Source organism: Pyxicephalus adspersus, chromosome 12 (genome assembly GCF_032062135.1).
Source record: "Pyxicephalus adspersus chromosome 12, UCB_Pads_2.0, whole genome shotgun sequence".
In the NCBI taxonomy this organism is placed as follows: domain Eukaryota; kingdom Metazoa; phylum Chordata; class Amphibia; order Anura; family Pyxicephalidae; genus Pyxicephalus; species Pyxicephalus adspersus.
Window position 1 is genome coordinate 40,752,907 of NC_092869.1, and position 9,885 is coordinate 40,762,791.

Here is a 9,885-nt window from a genome sequence, read left to right on the forward strand (position 1 = left end):
CCATTTCTTCCTTTACTTTTTTCTTTTGTCCCTTCATCTTTGTCTGTCTCCTCTCCTATAATTTATGTATCTATCCATTTCTTTACTTCTCTCTCATCTACATTTGATCCCTTTACATTTCGTAACCTCCTCTTTCCTTTCCTATTCTCTCCTTCCCTCTCCACTCTTTCTTTCCTTCTATTCTTCCACCTCCGTTTTGCCATTTCTGCTCCTCTGGTACCTTGCTGTCTCTTTTTATCCATCTGTCTAATATTAATAATACTATTCAGTAATATGGCAATAGCAGTCTGTATTTTTGCCTTTAGTAGCCTCCCGGGCCTCGGCACAACCTTGAGTTGAGGGCCCACCCGGCATAAGAATAAGTCAGAAGTGAGATTGTTGCCAACGTACCCTCTGACCATGTACAATAGCTGCTGCTATGGTGTAAAAGAACCATTCTGAGTACAGACTGATATCGAATGAGCTGTTTGAAACTTTTTACACACCATACACCAGGGTGACCCTGATGTAGGAGGCTGCAGGAGATCAGCAGCAAGGAATAAAAAGAAAATAGTATTAAAAATAAAAACTTTCAATTTTTTGGCACAAAGAGTGCAAGCAAACCTAATGTCAGTCTGTTATATTTACATTTACTTTAATTTACCAGTCTAAACTGAGTAATACAAAGTATCATATGGATGTACTTAGTACTGTAGTCAGTTTCCTGGGTTAAAATAAAATGCGCCAACAATTCAGCCTACCATCAGATATATTTTTTCGCCTAGCATTGCATTAGATATATATTTGTTAATTATGTGCATGTTAAATAATGCAATAAGTCTGGCACTTCCAGGTATTTTATTATCTTGTATAGAGATCACAATGCTGCCCCTGACAATACCTTCATCTACTTTCCTCACCAGAAGCATGGCACCATATTTATTTAGCCACCGTCCATGGTCATCATCTACTTTCTGGACTGAAGTGACAGACCAGTTCAGTCGCCAACCTTTCGGACCTCACCGACCACTAAATTCATCGTTTTAAATCCCGCGGACCATTAATATAAATTTTTAAAAAAAGATAAATACATTTGTAAAAAAATGCTGCTGACAAGGACTGTGGCGGCTCTGATTCATTGATCAGCTCACGGTTAAGTGAAGTATTACTATTGATGATACTATTATCATTAGTTGCATTATCTTTGGTATTACTAAAGAAATGCAAATTATTAGTTTGCTTTTTCTCACTCATTATGGCTTTATTCCAATCTAAGACCAAACAAGAAATGATAGTTATCAAAGTCAAAGTATTTGGTGCCATTAAATATAACAGTTATAGAAAATACACAGCTAAGGTCATACTTACCTAAAGGAGCATCTGAGAAATAAACAAATAAAATAAAACAATGGGATGAGAATCAGAATTGGCGGAGCGGGGTGACTGTTGTAATAGTGGAAACAATACTGAAGCGTACGGCTCGGTAATGGTTGCCTCATACAACTTAAGACTACACTGACGTCACGCTGCGCCTCCCTTGTTTTTCCGTCTCTAGTACAGTTTGTGCATTTAGTGCAATATAAAGGCGAAAATTGTCATTCAGAATATTAGAATTTATTAAAATATTATTTCTGTTGTAATATTAATAAAAATTGCAAATAATGTCCAAATATTTCTGTGGACCACTGGTTGGCGAGCGCTGGTTTAGTCCCCCAAGTTTTGACTTAAATCAGCCCCTGCTGTAGTCTGTCACAAAAAGTTACAATGTTCCAGTTTAATCATAGAATAGAGATGATTGAGCAAATGCTTCCTCCGGATGGTGTGATTTCCGTTTGGCCAGTCACTAAACTTGACTTTTTAATAAAAAAAAAGGTAGGGCTTTTTAAAAAATGTTGCTGTATATTATGACACATCTGGAATGTATTCATGAGAACTTAAAAAATAAAATTTATATGTCTAAGGAATAAAAAAAGAATCCCATTTTGTGCTCTTGTACATTGATGGTATTGTACTTATAATTACACACAAGGCATGTCTGAACTGCCCTCCGCCGCTACTGATCCCATGGTTATTCCCCGTTTCATCACCTCCTGATGACGACAACATATTTGCTGATTATATGAGTGGTAGCCGGGGGCTGAGGATAATACCAGCACGCAGGTAGGGTGGGGGGCCTATTATATCATTGAGGGTGAGATGTGTTTAATCCACATGCAGCTAGATTTGTGAGAACGGTTTAGATGTACATGAAACGTTAGCATTCAAAGTGAAATTTGAGGCAGAATAAAAGTTAAATATAAATTGTCCAACTGTTATTGCTATCCAGAAAACACACAGAAGAAATACAAAGAGTATATGGAAGGTAAAGGATTTGTCATCCACATTTTAGATTTGATAACAGGCACATGACAGCTCCTAGTTTTAAGGGGAACAATGATGTCCTCCTCCAACTTTCTTATTGGGCAGTAAAACAGCAGCAGAAGACTCATGTCATCCACCCGCTTGCTCTGTTTGTTGGGAACACATTGGCATGCAACACATTTGATTGGTTTCTAATTTTGTTCCTTCTTCTCCCAGAATAAACCCTGCTGTATAGAGAATTATAAACGCCCACTGCAGCAATGGCAGTAATTCACCCTGGCTATTTTTTTTTGTTTGCCCAAATGCAGCAGTATTTGAATGCAATTGCAAACTTTTTCCTATCCATCATCCCATTGCAACTCACGGTCAAAATCAGACGCTTACTTTATTTAATAAACACATACATGTATCAAATACAACGGAGATTGGTGGGGACTGCAGTGCTGGAATAAGGAATGGTGGGAGTCAGGGGCCACGGCAGAGAAGTAATACTTGCTATAGCATATCTTGGATTGACTTTCACTGTTCAGCTTTTTATTGCTGCTTTACAAACCCTGCAATACCCCACAAGAAAACAAATGGCATGCTAAAGTCAATAAAAAAAATTATTATAAGAGAACAGTGTGCCAGAGACAAGGATAGGAATCAGAGTATCTTGGTTTGATGGTGGCATTCCTACTATGGGACTAAAGAAGAGGGGGCACGGTGCTATCCATGGCGAGCGCACATGCGCATCATTGTTATGTAGACGTGCTTGCCCCACTACACCCCTGCCTATGTGTCACTCAAAGGGGAAGAAACTTCCTCCAGTGTGACATCATGATACCAGAACCCAACAACTCACAGGCTCAGAGAGACAATCCACCGAATACCCTGAGTCTGCAATTCCATACGGGAGACATGGTCCGCGGCTTGGGCCGGTGCGCCCCCCAGTGGGGTCCTTCTCCTGACCTGTGGGGGGGCAGACTGGCCAGAGTCGCGGACCATTAAAGAATTCTTTGCAAAATATGAGTGGGCACGTGTGCCCATTCCTGAAAAAAGTGAGGTCAGGGCGCTCCCAACCATGCCCGCCCCACCGCACCCCTGGTCCTCTTGACAATATGTATGCAAACAACGAAAATCATTAGAATAGTAGTGGAAAAATAACGGGGGAATTGTCTGGGCACAAAGAGGACACATAGGGAGGTCGAGCTTTAAATTCACCTTTGTAGTTACTTTCAAATCATTTTACCAACATCACCATCTGCGCAATTTTTCAAAATGCCCAAATCTGCCAACTGCTATCATTTACCCCCCTTGTAAATGCAGCTTGGTCGTGTACATAATTTAGTCCCTCCCAAAATAATGAAAAGCCTTCCTGATCATCCATGAAATAAAGAGTGACTGATTGATTTTGCTGGTTGTCTGACTTTTCTTGGTAATTGGTTTATGATAGAAAAGAGCAAGCTGGGAGCCTTGCCACGTAACCCCTCAAAGTTTGGCTGAGTAACAGCGCTGCACGGCTTGGCTTCTGTTATTTAGGAAGTGGAAAATCTGCACATGTCTGTTTCGGTCTATGGGCCAAATGCAATATCAAATGTTAGATCAGATGACTATGACATATAGATATCAGATGTAGATAGAGTTGTATTTTTAAGCAGTGTGTTGGTGATGTATCATACTTTTTTGAGGTCGGACCGCTCGTCACCTGACACAGAGCCATATCCACATAGGAACCTAGGGCTCAGGAGTCCAGGAGGACTTGTTGCAGCCCTAAGACTGGATTCACATGGAATGACTGCTGGACAACTAAATTGCCCCTTTAACCCTAGATAGCCCTAGCAGCAAGTGCACCCCAACCCTAGCTATTCCGAGGGGTAGCAAGGTTGCATAGGCTAGTTTGGGTTAAGTGGCCACCAAATATTGGCTCCACTGAACTTGACCCGCATGCTCCTTCAGCAAGCCAGGAAAGGATTATTATCAAACGGGATTTATATAGCGCCAACATATTATGCAGCCCTGTACATTAAAAATGGGGATGCAAATGACAGACCAATACAGACAGTAAGACAGGAGGAGGGGACACTGCCCCCAAGAGCTTACAATCTAGGAGCCAATTGGTCGCAGCTGTGTATCTGCAAGTATAGAGTGCAAATAGCCATCTACTCTATACCTATTGCAATCCTAGTCAAAGAAATAGGATGGGAGGAGCAAAGCTGAGACCTTGCTTAAGGCCACAGCTTTAACTATTTTCCAGTATAAAACTGATAATAAATGCATTTTAAGTGGGATTTTGGTGGTTTGCACCCATTATCAATACCACCTAGAAAACAGGTATAACCGTGGGTGCCAAGCTGCTGCAAATCCTGCATGGTTTCTTTTTTTCTTTTATTGAAAGCTTCTGGAATTTCCATAATATAAATCAGCTAGGTGAGTTTTGGTTGATATGGTTTACAGCAAATCATTTTTGGTCCTTGTACTGCTTAGGGAAGCTTGTGGTTTGTTATGTCACGTAATACCATGCATTGTGTTAGGCTAGTCTACTCAAACCTGCCCATGCACCCTAATGTGCCAAGAAATAGCACATGTAATTCAATTGCTTAATGCATTGGGGTTCCTTTTAAAATAAAGTTGCCACTACAATGCTGTACCATGAGTTGCAGAAGCAAGAATCCAGTAAGCAGAAACACATTTAGTTTTGGTTAGAGCAAGGAAGACTTTGATGCATTTCATTATATCATATTTTATTTCATTTTGCTCCGTTTGCCCTTTGGCAATATTACATACCCCTTCTTGTCACAGTAATAGCAAGTGAGGGTACATTTCCCCAACAATTATATAAACAACTATACAAAAAGCTGGCTTCACGCTGGTGTGTGAGTCTTATACGGGCCTAATTAGTTAAAGCTCTCCAAGACTGGAGAATATAGACTATCATGAGAGAACCTGGATGATCCAGCAAACCGGTATTATATTTCCTAAAAGTATTTGCTGTTTTTTGGCAAATGTTTTCAATCCTGGATCTGATGTATTGCTGGATCACCCAGGTTCACCCATGATCTCCTCCAGTCTTAGGGAGCTTTAATAAATCAGGTTCATTGAATCTAACATAAACCAAGTCATAATTGAACAATCTCATATATTAATTAAATAAACCAACTCATAATTGAACACTCTCAATCAACGCTTGATCGATATATCAATTAAACATTGACTTGGCATTCCAATTTTTTTTGCTAAATCGATGCCACTGCCTTGACCACCAATATTGAATCTCAGGTGATGGAGCTCTCCATGAAATTAGTGGTCAGAGTGGGTGGGGGGCATCATTTGGGCAAAGAAATGGGCTAGCCAAAAGTTGCACCCAAGTAAACAATCAATATTTGATCATTTACCTGGTTGTTCACCTATAGGCCAGTATACGGCCAGCAATTCTCAATTTAATAAATCCAAGCTTTCCACGTTTTGTATTATAAAAATCATACCATGGTTGTATTACAAACTATATTTTTCATATATTTTTGGAGTCCTCCTTTAAATAAACTCAACAAACTCCAGAAGGAGATGGAGGGGGTGGTTGATCGTTGATGCGCTCCATTTTTTTCGCGTCCCGCTTTGAGACTGAGTACCTAAGTGAGATCGGTAATTTAACACACTATTGTCATGTTAATGTAACCTTTAAAACAAATACACGCTCTGTTTATTGCCGTGACATTGTATCCCTCTGAAGACTTCTGTATTTCTCCCCAAGAAAAGGCTTCCATCAAACCTGACGTGCCGTTATTATATTATTCATCTATAAAGCTTGAATATTTATAGCACCTCATCACATGGAACACTGCCAGGGTCACATCAGTCCCTGCTGCCAGCGGAGCACACCGTCCCTCCATTGCTGCTTGAACCATGCAGGAGATTGCTAGACTTGGACAAGTGTTAAAGTAGTGGCCCTACCTATTTGGTTTTAATACCAGTTTGCCAACACCATTATAAATGGTTCTAATAAAGGGATTATGCAGGAAGTTATGATAGTTTTTGGAATAGTTGAGATGACCGTTGAACCCACTGTCAATCCCTGGAGAGTAAGGATGGTAGTGCAGAAATGAAGGAGTTACTGACCATCCCCGTGATCCTTGTCAAAACCACTAGGTTTTATTCCGAAAAGAATCATAACTACCTTCATGATCCCTTCATTAGAACTGCGAAATTACTCTCTGAATTGTTTTAAAAGGAAAGGAATCCATCTCAATTGCTGACTGCTCTGACGTTCTCTGTACATCCCCTGATGAAGCGGCGAAACGCGTCGGGATAGAGACCTGTAACATTTGTACTACTTTATTATTTATATAAAGAGCACAGAAAGAAGGTTTTTTTGGCAACAATATATATATATATTTTGTATTAGTGATAACTTCTCATAATACATAACAAAACAGTGATTGGTAACCACTGGAGGCACCACTCCAGATCATTACCATTTCGGCCCTCTAGGGGCGCTAGACAATGAACTACTAGCAAAAATATACAACACTTATACTTTATTTATTTATTTTACTTTATTATTTAGTCAGAGTGTCTACTTATAAAAGGTGAACCCTCAGGGGAGCCTGATTTTCACGTGTATTATATTCTATATATTCACCTACTGTATATATTGTCAACTTTTCTTTTACATTTGCATACTTGTATGTATGCTAAATATATACTTTTGACTCTTGCCACAAAAAAACCCTGTCTTTTTCTTCTTTGATAAAGTTTAGATAAATCCAACTACCAGGGTTCCTCCAGAGGTTGCAAGGAGTTCCTTGAGGAATGAGCAATTTGTGACTCATTGACACCAATGATCTTTTTGACCTTTTTCTTCCCAATGGCCAGCAATGTAAGTGGCATTCTTCCTACTGATCACCACACCAATATACTGCAAGCTGTGAATGTCACTAAACACAAAATACGGAACCTATGTTATGTGTTTTATGGCTTTATGATCCATTCCTGTCCCTATTAATCCCTTTTTTCTTTTGCAGAGATCTGCATATCCTTAATGCCTGTGGCTACAACTCATGCTCCTTTCAGAATGTCTTCATTTGTAGCCACCCCAAAAATATGTAAAATTCACACATGGCTACATTAAAGTTGGCATTGTAATAGTGGAGAAACAGTCTTTGAATGTCTCCTCCTCTCTTCTTCTCTAATATTTAAGGGGGAGATGTTCTGTAATTCAGAAGATTTCTGCAAAGATCATCTGGTCTGCATATGGAGCAAATATGACTACTCCCATGTACATATATTCATCCTGAACAATACAAGGAAAGAAGGTTTTAAAACATTATACGCATTGATAGTATTATGTATATGAATGGGATCCTTTTTATTATTATTATCATTATAATTATTAATTATAATAAATAAATTATTATTAATAAATAAATTATTATTATTATTATTATTACAGACAGTGACACAGGAGAAGGAGAGGACCCTGCCCCGAAGAGCTTACAATCTAGGAGACAATCTATAGATCAAGTCGCACTACAAAAATTAAAATGCAATTGTTGACTTATGGAAAGTCAGTATTTGCATAAGCTTAGCCCAACCCAGCCCATGTGACATCTCTCAAATGGTTTTATACATAGTTTGGGATTTAATATTAATAATAAATATGATTTACATAGCGCCAACATATTACACAGCTTTGTACATTAAATAATGGTTGCCAAGGACAGACAGGTACAGACAGTGACACAGGAGGAGGAGAGGACCCTGCCCCGAAGAGCTTACAATCTAGCAGGTGGGGGAAGTATCACATGATAGGAGGGGATATTGTTCATCTACAAAAATTGATGCAACAGAACATTTTATCAAGGGACATACCATTGATTGGACATTCCTTTTACCATGATTGGACATTCCTTTTACATTGATGGGACATTCCCTTTAAGTAAGGTATATCTAACAACATGGAGAATATTACACATAATACCCCCTTTGTCCCGCAGTGCCAATCTATAAAACGCCAGAAGCTGCTCTCGCATGCCTTGCCTTTGTCTCCACATGGACTTGGTATAAAATAAATTCCTTTGTGACTAATTTAAATCTGGAAGTCTGGCACGAAACATCCCCATTGTTCTGCGCCTGTTTGTTGACACTTTTCACCCCGGAGAAATAACACCCTGCTTAAAATACAGTCCGGGAAAATGGCGTAGCCAGGTATTATCGTCTCCCATTAGAGGAGAAGTGTCAACGCTGAGTGACGCCAGGGCCGCCGAGAAACAAGCGCAACATGCAAAGCTATGATTATGTCGCGTGTCAATTTGGGTAATTGCGGCCGGTCGGGGACTGAAACATGAACAATCTTCCAAACTTAGAAAACGTGTTTGTAATCCGCCATGATGAGGGCCATTCATATACAACGATGGAGCCTTGGTGGGTCAAATGGCATAGAATGCCCTCAATAATAAAAGGAAGAATTTGATTGGTTGCTGTCAGCTACTTAGTTGGTTTACTGTGCAAACCAACTATTGCTCGCACCTTCCCCTCCGTGCTCGCTATGCTAATAGAATTGTACAGTACACACCCACGCACAAGAATTTTTGCACACGTGCTATAGGCCATGCATGAACATGCGCACACATGCACACACATGCCAAATGTGCACTATGAGGGCTATTTAAGTCTCCTAAATTAAGTGGACTCTGACCATATTGACAATGCCCAACGATATTACGCCTGATTGACTTTTTGGATATTGACCTTGGCTTGACCTTGACATTTTTTTCTTCCGCGGGCCCTAAACTTGGAATGTCCTTACCCTGATTCTTTCCAGATACCTTCCCTGACCTTGGCCTGCCTGCTTCCATGCCTTCTACTCAGACCCCAGCCTGCCTTGTACCTTCCAGCCAGATGGCCATACACCAAAACTCTCGAATCCAACTCATCCATTGTGGAGAAGCCTGGGGAGCTCAACCTGGTGACTTCCCTGCAGCAAAGTAGTCCAGTGGCCTTTAGGGTTACCGGCTCATCACTCCGTGAAGGGTGCATTGGTGAAGACCAGGTGTCACCAGATAATGCCATGTCACCTGCCAGGGAACAAAGTCCTAACACCAACATTTATGATTGTGTGATTGTTGCTCTTCATTAATTGCTTTGAAAATTGTGACTTTAGGTCTATACACATAGACACATTTATATTTTGCTACATACCTAAATTTCCTGATTAGAAAATGTATATCTCCCCTCCTATTGTGTGTTACTTCCCCCACCTCCTAGATTGTAAGCTCTTCAGGGCAGGGTATCCGTCTGTCATTTGCAACCTATGTTTAATGTACAGAGCTGCGTAATATGTTGGCGCTATATAAATCCTGTTTAAAAATAAGAAGAAGAAGAACAGGGGTCCCTGAGCAAATTTACCAGGAGTTCCTAAATGAACAGCAATCTAGCTGCCTGTACCCCTGCCATTCTGGTATTTGGGGTTCTGGACCCCCCACCCTAAAACAGCAGCCCTGTTTGCAGTAGTGAATCCAAGCATATTCTGATCTCTGACATATGGTGCAATTTGGAGATATGGTTGAC